The sequence below is a fragment of the Mirounga leonina genome, unplaced genomic scaffold, assembly GCF_011800145.1.
Source record: "Mirounga leonina isolate KUSES-001 unplaced genomic scaffold, KU_Mleo_1.0 Mir_152, whole genome shotgun sequence".
NCBI lineage: Eukaryota > Metazoa > Chordata > Mammalia > Carnivora > Phocidae > Mirounga > Mirounga leonina.
Window position 1 is genome coordinate 5,191,295 of NW_023270380.1, and position 12,608 is coordinate 5,203,902.

The 12,608-nt window shown below is 45.9% G+C and overlaps 1 long non-coding RNA gene across 3 annotated transcripts; it reads left to right on the forward strand.

Annotated features, from left to right (window-relative positions):
• The first annotated feature begins 425 nt into the window (after positions 1-425).
• On the forward strand, positions 426-11,774 carry LOC118012920. Of its 3 annotated transcripts, none has more exons than XR_004679861.1 (4): positions 426-794; positions 1,336-1,485; positions 5,687-6,117; positions 10,812-11,774. It is a non-coding gene; the product is annotated as an uncharacterized LOC118012920 (long non-coding RNA). The 3 variants fall into 3 exon arrangements; XR_004679862.1 differs by lacking the exon at positions 426-794 and adding an exon at positions 968-1,187; XR_004679860.1 differs by lacking the exon at positions 426-794 and having other exon boundaries at positions 968-1,485.
• The last annotated feature ends 834 nt before the right edge of the window (positions 11,775-12,608 follow it).

Consider the following 12,608-nt stretch of genomic DNA (forward strand, 5'->3'; position numbering starts at 1 on the left):
GGACTCCTGTACCCAGACCTGGGCGATCATGACATAGGAAGGAGAACATGACATAGGAAGGAGAACATGAAGGGCCAGACGACTCAGAGATGATTGCTCACGGTGCTGTGTCCGAGGAAGTCTGGTCCTAAAGGAAGGATAGTTATCTCTGTTTTCCAGGAGAACCTGGGGCCTCAGTATCCTGTTGTGGAATAAAGAATGGAATTCAGAACACTGGGCCTTTGGTGTCTTCCTTTGGGGCCCCGGTGATCACCTCCCAACAGAACTTCAAAGCCTACTTAGCGCTCCTTGCGTGAATGAGGCCTCAATGGGGTGAAAGCCCAGACGGTGCCTGCCATGTCAGCTCCGAGCCACCAGATGGCGCGCGGAATCCACAGTGCACGTGCATGGGGCTCTGGTTTGTCCCAGCCCTGGCCCAAGGCCCATAGGAAATGTGTTACTCTGTCTCCTTTTACTGAGTGTCCTGCAAGGTTTTTACTCTTTAGAAAGCTCATCCATAGAGGAGCATATGAAACACCATCCTGCACAGCTGTGCTCTTCCTGTCCTTTCGCTCCTGGGGACATGTCAGCAGAATTTCCCCTGGTCTGAAGAGTCTCGCGTATTTGTTCTCGCTGGAACTAGCAGCAGTAGGGAGCACTTAGCTTCCATTTTGAAATCCGCAATCCTGATGAAATGTAATCGCTGGGAAAAAATATCTCAAGGACGGTTTATTAGGGCAACCGCGTTTCTGGCATGAAAAACAGACTGCGAACACTTTGTTACTCTGGTATTCGGACTGCTAACACAGCGGGGTGTAAGGTTTTTACGTAATCCCAAATCTCAACCTCGAAGAGTTAATGATGTTACTCATGCCACTGGGGCATGAAAGAAAAGCTTGCATTTTTGGGTGGTTATTGCTTGCCCAGAGCGGTGGAATGAGCCATACGGCTGAAGGCCAAGGGACTCGGCCACCCATGCAGTGAAATAATCCCCAAGAAATGCACTGCTTGGAATGGAAATGAAAAGAAAGTGAACAGTCAGTCATTCCAGGGCATCTACTAAATATTACCGACAGTCATTCAGTCTAAAGTTTGCCTGATTCTTAACACTGCAAATCTCAGATTTGGGATGTATTACATAGATCACAGGAAACGGTTGACAACAAGCAGTTGGAGCGCTGTTCCTGTCAAGCTCTGGGTCGTAAGCAGTGAGCTCTGTTCTTATTTCAGTTCCAATAGGAATGAATAATTAATAACCTAGTTTTTGAATGGAAAGTACATTTCAATGGATGGGTGATGCTTTCAGCAGAGCCTCTGAGGGTTATTGTTTATTTCCTTCTTTCCTTCTTTCTGAAGTGGGACCCTGGATGAGAAGAAAGAAGCAACATTCAACTGTACGATGGCCTACATTTTTTGACCCATCGGAGACTCACGTGAATAAAGAAAAGCAGAATTTCGTGTTGGCATCAGCATCTACTATATAGCAGGCACTCTGTTCCATGTCTTGTAAGTACTTTCTTAATCTTCGTGGCAACAGTTTGGTAGTTGGCATTGGTCCAGTTTTTCAGATGAGGAAATCAGGCTCAGAGAGGTTAAATAGTTTGCCTGAAGTCACACAGCTAGTAGATTCTAGAGCTAAGAGCTGGGACCAGGTATGCCTGCCTTCAAAGCCTGGGTTTGCTCTCTTTCCGCCAGGGCATTTCGTAAACTCACAGAAGCACCACATTGGGAATGATCTGGGGGGTCATTTAGGTGAACCCTCGAAATAACGGAGACATGATTCTGGTCGTCTCCATTAAGTCGAAAGCCAAACAAGTATAAATGTGCCTGAAATCCAAGCTGAAGCCTAAAAGAAGTAAGAGCAACGCTTCAGAACGCAGACAGAGGGCAACATATAAATGTTGATGCGGGTGGGACGGCCATAGCATCCTGACGTGTGTGTGTGTGTGTGTGTGCGCGCTGTAAATAAGACTCAGGGGGATGCTCCTACCTCAAAGTCCTCCGCCCTGTAGCCTCCACAGGCCCCAGAAGGAAAGGTCGAGGTCAAAAGCACCCTCTCACCACTAGAGAAAGTTACCTAAGGGGAGTGAGGGTGGGTGACGGGCTTCAGGCCACACACGTTGGTGGCAGAGCCCAAAATAGAACTTGAGGCCATGCGTCTCAGTTGAGCCTCAGTGCTGCTTGTCCTAGCTACCTCACACGTCTCTTGCCATGACTAGCTCTGTGTGAATTTGGGGAGGAAATCCAAAACCAGGTTTCAGTTTTCATTACATACCGGAAACTTGGCCTCAGATCACTAAGAAGTTGACTGTGGTTTGTGAACCTTTTAAGCAGAGGGAGCCAGGCTCCTGCCATGCTCCTGCCCCTCGCAGAGGTCGGCAGGGATTTATGGGTGTGAGCGGGAAGGTGGGCACCGTGGTGCCCATCTAGCCATGTTCCAGGTACATGCTGGCCCGGCGGGCCACGGGCCACCAGGGAGCCTCTGCAAATCACGGCTGCCTTGGAGTTTCTCTGAGCACCCATCGGTTAGGGAATGGCTTGCGGGAGAGAGAGAAAAGGAGGGGATGATTTAGGGGTGTGCATATTCATTTGCAAATGAAGTTATGGAAGTTGCTAGTGAGATTTATATTGGTAATTAAGTGATAATGGCTGTGTACGGCTGCTGGAGTTGGATTTCCTATAAAATAATGAAGGGACCCAGGCCCTTTGGAGCAATGTCTTATTGTTTAGCATTTTCAGAAACAATTTCGGTTTCTATGGTACTTTAGACCCACTAACTAGTAACTCCTCAAAGCACCCTTGGAGGGCAGACCACGGGCTGGCCCCCTTGCACATCCCCCAGAGATTGTTGGTCTCTATGCAGGGCAAGGGGTAGGTAGCCCCACTCCGGCACCAGGCTAGCAGAGGAAGGATGAGACGACGTCCTTCCAATGGGCATGGCCAAGTAGATAATGCTTTGTTGTGTTTTGTTTTAAATCATCTGGATCCTCTGAACAACCAGCCTGAAGTGATGTGGTTTAATTAAGGGGACCAAGGAAACTATGAAGAAACCAGGTACAAACATCATGCAAGGATCTTGCAAGAATTCGAGTCCAAACTACTATGTCAAAGACTAATGGCTGTCTTCGCATGCAGGCTGTCCATGGGGGCTGGGATATCCACGAGCATGGGGAAGAAAAACGTACCTATATGACCAAGAGTCTGGGTCAGATCCAGACTGGATAATCAGTCCTTGATTAATTAATAGCTGCCCCCCCTCTCTATATATTATTTTATATTTCGAAAGACAGAAAGACTCACTTATCTACATAGGTGTGCTGGAATGAGGTACATCTCTTAGAAAGGAATGGGCTGTGGTTTTCTGAGTTCTTATTTTCTCCTTTCCTTTAATGGTGGACGTCAAAATAAATATTCAGACCTAGGACTCAGTGTGCAGAAAACACTTTAGGAAATAATTTACTGTTCTGAACATTCAAGGTGCAGCCTGCTTCATGGGAAGTGCTGAAAAGCTCAGCTTCTTTTCATGTTTTTCCTCTTTCGGGGTTTTAAAATACTCTTTCAATTCTTTCGGTTATAGGAGAGAGGGCTCGAGGGCTTAAACGTCCGTAAGCTGAGAGACAGGTTTTTAAAATTATGGTGCACCTTGATTCAGTGAAAGAAGTAAGTGCTGACTTTTCCCTTTTGCGTCTTTGGGATTGGTATCTGCCGCCAACATCTATAAATAAACCTCGTCGTAGGAGATTCAGCGAGGCACAAAAGCATGGTGGTGGTCCATATCAGACGCTCGCTCGGTATCTATCTAGTTGGAACAGAAAAGAAAGTGCCAAACAAGAAGCACCATCAGGAGTCCAGAGGGGGCCTCTTTTGGAGGCTGTGGCAAGATGAGGGAAGTTCAAAGAGAACAGGAGGTGGCCTTGCTGGGTCCTGAAGCAAACCTCTGACGAAGGTCACAGGAGAGAGAAGAAAGGGGGATCCAGGAATCAAAGCTCAGCTGGGCCTGCTGATGCCCCGTCAATACTGAGAGGTCGCTGGGGGAGGCAAATCAGAGGGGTGAATGCCAAATAAGGAATTCCAAACGTGCTCATTTACTCAAGAGGAGACTTTATTGTCCTCAGAATCGGGGAAGAAAAGAAGCTAAATTAATAAAAGTTTCATCAAATGTCTAAAAGTGTCACATGCTAGCTCAGCATCACGACTGAACTCAGCCCTGATGGAGTGATCGATTACTGTAGAGGGTGGGGGGCCGGTATTTGAACATGCTTGACATAACGGGGGATGGGGCACCTCCAAAAGTAAGAGTGTCTGGGATCCAGCCCTGGGCTACGCGGGAGGAGAACGGGAGGAGGGTTGACACTGGTTTCAGAAAAGGAAAGGGAGAGAAAACTGGGGAACTGGGAAGACATTTTGTGGGACGCACCTAATTGCTGGAGATTTGTGCTTCATCCAGAATGTTACAACACATGCCTCCTCTTTCTGGGGGGGGCGGTCCCTAGATTCTGCCCCCTACAAATATCATTGGTCTTCTAAGCCCAAATGGTGTAACATCTATGTTCCCAGGGCGTTTCCTGGTTGTCAATTTGTTGTCTTGAGACTAAAGTGACCTTGGAGATCTTGAAGGTGGTAGACATTTAACCAAGGCCTGTTAATTAGGATCTGAAGTGTGTGTGTGTATATAAATGTATATATATATATATATATATATATATATATATATATATATGTAGTATGTATGTGTATACATATAAATACACGCACATACACCATTATACACATATATAAATACATACATATGTACATACGTATACATACACTTAGGGCCTATATATATGCAAACACACACATAAATACACTTATATATACACACACATATTATCTACATATACATATACACATATGCCAAATATATATATGCACAAATAAATACATATCTTCTTAGAGCCTGCATACACACACATTTAAACACACGCACACACACATATACATATACACATACGAATGTATATACTCACTTAGGACCTAAATACACATACATTCACACACACACACACACACAGGACATACGATACATAAAGTTATTCTGAGACACATGCTTAGGGCCTATAGTATATATAATATTATATATATATATATATATATAAGAGCAAGATCTTTATTAGTGCAGAGTAGTATCTCAAGTATATTTCGAAGATGACTATTTGCGCAGGGTTTCCAGAGATGAATTAAATTATTGTATTATGGTTAGTATAATTTGTCACATTCTTCTTCTCTTGCTTGGCTAATTCTGGTTCCTCCCCAAAGATGTTGGTTTTAAAAATTTACTACCAATCTCCAAAACTAAGGAGCAGGCCAAAATCTTGGGTCTTAAAAGACTGTAAAGCACAGTGATCCTTCAGAATTACCCAGAGACACATAACAGAAGACAGGAGGAAAAGAGGTCAAGTGGGCATCTGAATGCACAGACGCATTTGTAACAGGGAGCCTCCTCTCGTAAGCTGACTGCGTGGCAGACACGTCCTCATGTACCTCGCACATGCGAGTCCCTTAATATGGAATAAATGAACGGCCGCCGTGATCTCATTGCCGGCTCCTTTTTTCCCTTACCCCTGGCCCCCACTCAGCTTTTCACTTCATCATCGAGGATTTAAATATCTGCTTTTGGCTCACTCCTCCCCAGTTTACATTATTTTCTGTGTCTTTTTTCCTGCAGCTGCAAGACAGCTTTACCTATAACATGAAAGAGGGGAGAGAGTTCCCAGCACCAGCTCCCTGTGGGCCAACGGCCTGGAGGCCTGGGTCAATCCCCAAATCACTTGGGCCTTGGCTCCCTCACCAACCAGATCTCATTCTCTGGAGGAGGGCTACGGGTTGAATTGTGTCCCTGAAGAAGATGCGTTGAAGGTGACTTGAGGTGGAAATAGGGCCTTTGCAGATGGAATCAAGTTAAGGCGAGCTCCTGCTGGACTAGGGTGGGCCCTGAATCCAGTAGGACTGGTGTCCTTTGAAGGGACAAAGAAACACCCACCAAGAAGTATGGCCGCCATGAGGCAAGGGTTGCTCGCATCACCAGAAGCCAGACGAGAGTGCAGGGTCCTGGCGACACCTTGATTTCAGCCTTCTAGCTTCCAGAACCACAAGATGGTAAGTTTCCGTTGTCAAAGCCACCGAGTCTGTGGTACTTTGTTAGTGCAACCCTAGCCAACTAACACAGGACGCTGTGGGGAGAGCGGTTGAGGACCCCCGGCTTTGAAATCAGACAGATCTGAGTCCAGGTTTCATGACTTCCTAGCTGATGATTTGGGGCAAAATTTCTCACTGAGCCTCATTCTTTCCTGAGACCTAAGTGGCTTATGAAGGGGAGCCATGCGCCCGCTCCCCCGGAATCTGTGCACACCAGCTTCTTCCTCATTCCCCCTTTCCCTCCTCCCCCTTCAGACCTTCTACTTTCCTAGTCTTCCAAATGTTGTCTCTTACAGCTTCAGCCACTGGGAAGAAACTCATTGGAACCACTCTGGGTTTCCAAATCCAAAAGTCCAACCTCAGGGTCTGGTGCCCTTGCCCCTCACTCCAATCAGCAGTGTTCGGAGAACGGGGCCATATCTTCCTAAACTTGTCAAGAAAGCCTGACAAGTTGTGGTATGTGGTGAAGTCAGAGGACACACGATACGTAAAGTTACTCTGAGACCTGTGATAAATGTAAAGTAGCGCTGTTTTTTGTTTTGATTCGTCACATCCTGATGAGGACTTCCCCGTCCTTCTGGCTCTTACACCCTCAACTCTCACTTTGCCCTTCCCATGTCCTTCCTCCCACCTCCCCACTCTCCACCCAGATCCATCCCAGGCTTCACGGCCTTATTCAGGACCCTCTTCTTGCCAGAAGCTCCTCCAGCTACCCGCGTCCACACCTGTCTCTTCCTTTTTAAATTCCTACTGCCTTTATGGTTATTGTCACATAGCTTAGCCCCTAAGTGTCTTCTCATTGGTCCCTGGCCTAGATTCAAAGCCACCTGAGGGTAAACAGAACAAAAGCCCTTGTATCTGCAAACCACGAGGTTTGGACAGAGTTGTGGCTCTTCTAGGTCCCAGAGCGGTCTCCCCACAAATACTTGGCCAAGTAACTGATTCACCTCTCTGCATCCCATTTCAACTCCAGGCTCTTGGAGTTTCTGTCTCCCCAAGGTACCAGATCCAGGGAAGCTACTAGCTCTTATCTAAACCGGCTGTCGGACTGCCCGTGGCCCGTTTCCTACTTTCTTCCCTGGGCTTGGTCTCACTCATGAAGCCTGGGCGGGTGGGATGGGGCCCCCTGGGCTGCTACTAATGTGGGGTCAAACTGGGGGATGTGAGAAAAAAGCTCCATGATGAGGGCAGCAAATTAGGACCTTTGTCAAGAGGAGACAAAGCATCGCCTGGGAAGAAGAGAGCACATCTCGGAGGCCAGGACAAAGCTTCGCAGGCCAGGACCACCCGAGACTTCCAGCCCCAAGCAGGCGAGAGGGTCCCTCTCCAAATGTAACTGGATACAAGAACAACACTAAACATAACGTACAAACTGTTCAGGTATACTGAAATTAAAACAGCTTCTTGCTAGGCTTTTCTGTCAATGAAATTCTAAATATGTTCATTGAAGCTGGACTTCGGTTTCCTTCCTCCCTGCCTCTCTCTCTCTCTCTCTCTCTCTCCCTTTTTCCTTGCCTTCCTTCTCCCCTCTTTCTTTTTTTCTTTGTTTGCAATTTCCCAGAACAAGAGCATATGCAATTTATGCAGAATGCTGGAAAAGGATTCCTGCCTCACTCAGAGGGCTCCTCCATAGGATCTTCCAGATCCCTTCCAGCTTGGAGGTTCTGTGAGTCTAGAAATGCCTTGATGAAGGAGAACAAATCCAGGCTTTGAAGTCAGACATACCTGGTTCCAGCTCCAAGCTCTCATGTTTACTTTCTGTGTGACTTTGGGCAAGCTACTGAACCTCTCTGAGCCTAGGTTCGTCATCTGAAAAACTGGGCCAATGCCGACCGCCAAATCACGGCTGTGAGGATGAAATGGAAAAATACTTATCAAACACACAGCAAGGATGGAAATGGAAAAATGGCTCAGAAAATCTCCTGCTGGGGAAGCTGGGAGGAGGCCTGCCTGAACAGAGAAGACGGGCCGCGGGGCGTGGTGTGTGGGGACGCAGAGACGGAACTGCGCGTTCCCCCAGCTGGTGCCCAGGGAATTCAGCGCTGTTGCTGAGAGGAGCTACTTGGGTCCGCTCTTTCCCCAGGGCCTGGCCCTCCTTCTGTTCTCTCTGTCCTTTGTGGTCCCAGATTCTTGTGACCAACCCAGGTCTGCCCCTGGGCCCTCTGCCACCATTGTGCTATTCCTCCCAGGCCGCACACCCCGTCACACAATGATTTCTCCTGGGCTTCGCTGCCTCTAACTGGACTGAATTTATCCCATCCCCCCTTGGACTTTCTAACTGTTGTTCCTTCTTATTCACGGAGTTCATTCATTCCACGAACATTTGGGGGGGGTTCCACCGGGCACCAGGGCCTGTGCTAGGCTCCCGGACCCCCAGCCCTTGTCCATCTGCCCCAGGATCCAGCTGCTTGCTCTCCTCGGGCTCTGGAATAACCCCTACCCTCAGAATCCTTCCTCCCTTCCCTTCCCGGAGGCTGGCTGCACTGCAGGGTACCTTCACCTCCCAACCAGGAGCAAATCCTGACACTGCCGATATTTGTTGATCAAATGAACACATAGAAAAGGATTTTTTTTTTTAATTACCACCCCTTCCAGATCCCCAGCCCCCTTCAGACTGATGTAATCCAAATTACTGTGCACAGTGATGAGTTAAATGCTAGCAGCTTGGTGATTGTGCATAAGCGAGTTCTAGCTCTCAGGCGGCCGTTATCAGCACCTCTGTGAGTTTCTGATTTTCAAGTATCCCTAGGGCTTAAAAATGCTAATGGTGGCTCTCTTCCTACTACTGTAATAATACTTAGCACTTATGTCCTGCTACATAAAATCAGTTCAAGTGCACCCACACCCCCTGGTGAGCTGGGTCCCTTATTAGCACCCTGTTGTCAGTGAGCAGCTGAGGGGTGATGGGGTTTGGCTAGGGTGTACTGGGCTTTGATCTGAAATTGTCCTCCCCACTCCTGCCCTAGAGGTCTATGCTATCCCCCGAGAGTATAAACAGGCGGCACCTTTCCAGGACCCCAGCCCCCCACCCCCTCCTCAGAGGTCTGAGCGGGAGGGTGGCTCTTACTTCCAGAGGCAGAAACCCTGTGAGAACTGTGACAGCACGATCCTCTGTACATGAAATTAGCCATGGAGATCGTGCTGATTAAGTTACAGTTACAATGACTGTCAAAACAGCGACTTCTCAACAGGCTTGAAAAAGCTAATGACCTGTGGGAGAAGGATGAACAGGGCGCCCCATCGTCCCAGGTTAGGAAAGCAACTTGTCAGGAGAGGCATGGGTCCAAATCACCCAGAACAGTCCAGAGGATTACAAAGCTGACAACCCCTTCCTTGGCATGCCCTGAAGAAAACGAGAAAATCTGTGTGCCCCAAAGCGTCCCCACATTGCCTCACCGGGAGGGTGGGCTCGACTCCCTGTGGCCCCCTCTTCCCCGAAGCCTGCCTGTGGGTCTGAGCTCTTGGCCTGGGGCAGCAGAGCCCTGAAAGGCTGGGAGGTGAGCAACGAAGGATAGCTGGAAGAGAGATGAGGAGAGGAGGGGGAAGGAGGCTCTTGGGGGGTAAGGCAGAGTCCGCAGAGGGATCCTGAGGCATCCTCAGGTATGAAGTTCTGCCCCAGGCCAACCCAGGCACACTTCAGGACCACAGATTTTTTTTTTTTTTTTTTTCCATTTTAAGGAACTAGAAACATTCTAGCCCCATCGCCTCCTTTTACAGTTGGGAGATCTGAAGTTCAAAGCCTTTAAGTGACTTCTGAGAGGTCACAGGCCACATTAGAGCCAGAGTTAACTTTTTAATATGAGGAAGATTGTCAAGATTATTAATAAAGTTGCCATGCGTATCATGTGACAGTGGAATCGGAAAACGTTATTCTGCTCAAGTAAAAGAGACGGGAAAGGATAATCGCAAAAAGGAACACAATTTGTTTAAAAGCAAAAATATGAAAACCGCAGTAAGGAAAAAGAGGGGCTGCAGTCAGGTCAGCATTTTGACCCAAAAAGCAAATCAGTTGATTGTCCCCACATTAGTTGACAGGGTTTAAGGCAATTCGACATCATGGGAGCAATACGTGGTTTTTGGCCAAACAGGATTTAGGATTCCCGGTCCCCGAAAACTTTTTGCACCATCTTCTGTAAAAAAAAAAAACAACAACAACAAAAACACAACAAACTTTATGCCACTTGAATTTGCACTGTCTGATTTATTTGCCTGCAAACTGGAAACTTCACCTCATTATAAAGATGTGAGTCAGAGCTAGGAAATGCCAAAACCAGTGTGCAGAACAGAAGATTCTGGAGAGGTGGGCTTGGGGGTTGGGCAGGGGCTCTTTCCTGGTCGTGGCAGCTTTCCGTGGTGTCTCCGTGGTTGGGAGGGCGGGGGTCTCTGTGTCCCAACAAGGATCAGCCATGCAGCCCGCTCGAAGCATGCCTCCACCTCTGTCAAAAATCCTCCAATGGCAAAAACGAGGTGCTTGGTGTGACTGAGCAACGAGAAAAATAGATGTTCCTATTCTGAAGCTGCCTGCTAATTATTCCAGGGACATTCTTCCTGTCAATCTTTTATTAATTATCCAGGGGAAGTGATTCTGTAAAGCAACACACAGTGAAATGATTCATCTGACATAACTTCCTTCATTTTCTGTCCAACTGAAACAGGTCCAGAAGCCTCAACGAGGAATGGAGGGGAGAGAAAACGAAACTGAATGTCCTCCAAACACAGGGCCGTGTCCTGAGCTGAGATCCCCAGCATCAGCCCTGGCGCGAGCTCAGGCACCGGGGAAGGTCTGTGTACCTTCCCTTCCCCAGATGTTTATAATGAATAATGGATTCTGTGAATAAATTCTAATAGATGCCTGAATACATTTTAATAACTAATGACTAAAATTAGGAGTGAGAACACTGCAGAGTCTTAAATATATATTTAAAGTGTTACAAATTATAAGCATTTAAATTATAAGCTTTCAAATATTATAGAGGAAATTTTTAAAAATTAAAAAAAAATTGCTGTACTATTAAGCGCGATGATGTGATGAACATGAACATTGTAAAAGGAATTCCACAATTGAGTTAATGAAGATGGCCAACACCTCAGATAGTAACTTGGTTTTTAGCGAGAATACATAAATTCTACTGTCTTAGCAAATTTCAGTTATACAATACAATATTATTAGCTATAGTCACTGCGATACACGAGATCCTCATATCTTGTTCATCTTATCGCTGAAAGGCTGTACCCTTTTACCAACCGCTCGCCATTCCCCCCATCTCCCCTAGCCCCTGGAAATCGCCATTCGCCATTCTACTCTCTGTTTCTGAGACCCAGTTTTTGTGTCGGCTTTTTTTTTTTAAGATTCCAAATATAAGTGATCCCATGCATTATTTTTGCCTGTCTGGCTTGTTTTGCTTAGCATAATACCCTCCATGGGTGAACGCCCATGCCGTAAATGGCAGGATTCTTTTAAGGCTGAATAATATTCCATTGTGATATCTATATCTATGTCTATATATGGATATCACATTGTCTTCATTCACATTTATCTGTCAAAGGACATGTAGGTTGTGTCCATACCTTGGCTATTGTAAACAATGCTGCCATGCACATGGGAGTACAGATATTCTTTTAAGACGATAATTTTGTTTCCTTTGGATATATATCCAGAAGTGGTATTGCTGGATCCTAAGGTAGCTCTATTTTTAATTTTTTGAGGAACTTCCATACTATTTTCCACAGTGGCTACACCAGTTTGCATTCTCACCAACAGGGCACAGGGGTCCCTTTTCTCCACATCTTTGCCAACATCTGTTATCTCTTGTCTTTTTTTTCCAGGTCTCCTAAATTTTATGAGCTCTCCTCTTTTTTTTTATTTTAATTTTTTAATTCCAGTATAATTGATGTACAGTGTTATATTAGTTTCAGGTGTACAGCATAGTGATTCAACTATTCTATACACTCCTTGGTGCTCAATGTGATACGTGTATTCTTAATCACCTATTTCACCCAGCCGCATGCCCCCATAACTTCCAGTTTGTTCTCTATATTTAAGAGTCTAATTTTTTGTCTCTCATTTTCTTTGTTTTGTTTCTTAAATTACACAGAGGAATGAAATCATATGGTATTTGTCCGTCTCTGGCTAACTTATTTCACTTAGCATTATATCCTCTAGATCTATCCTTGTTGAAAATGGCAACATTTCATTCTTTTTATGGCTGAATAATATTCCATCATATATATATAGATATATCTATATCTATATATATATACTCACATCATCTTTATCCATTCATCTATTGACGGACACTCAGGCTGCTTCCATACTTTGGCTATTGTAAATAATGCTGCAATAAACATAAGGGTGCATGTATCTTTTTGAATTAGTGTTTGTGTATTTTTTGGGTAATTACCCAGTAGTGGAATTACTAGATCATATGGCAATTCTATTTTTAGTTTTTTGA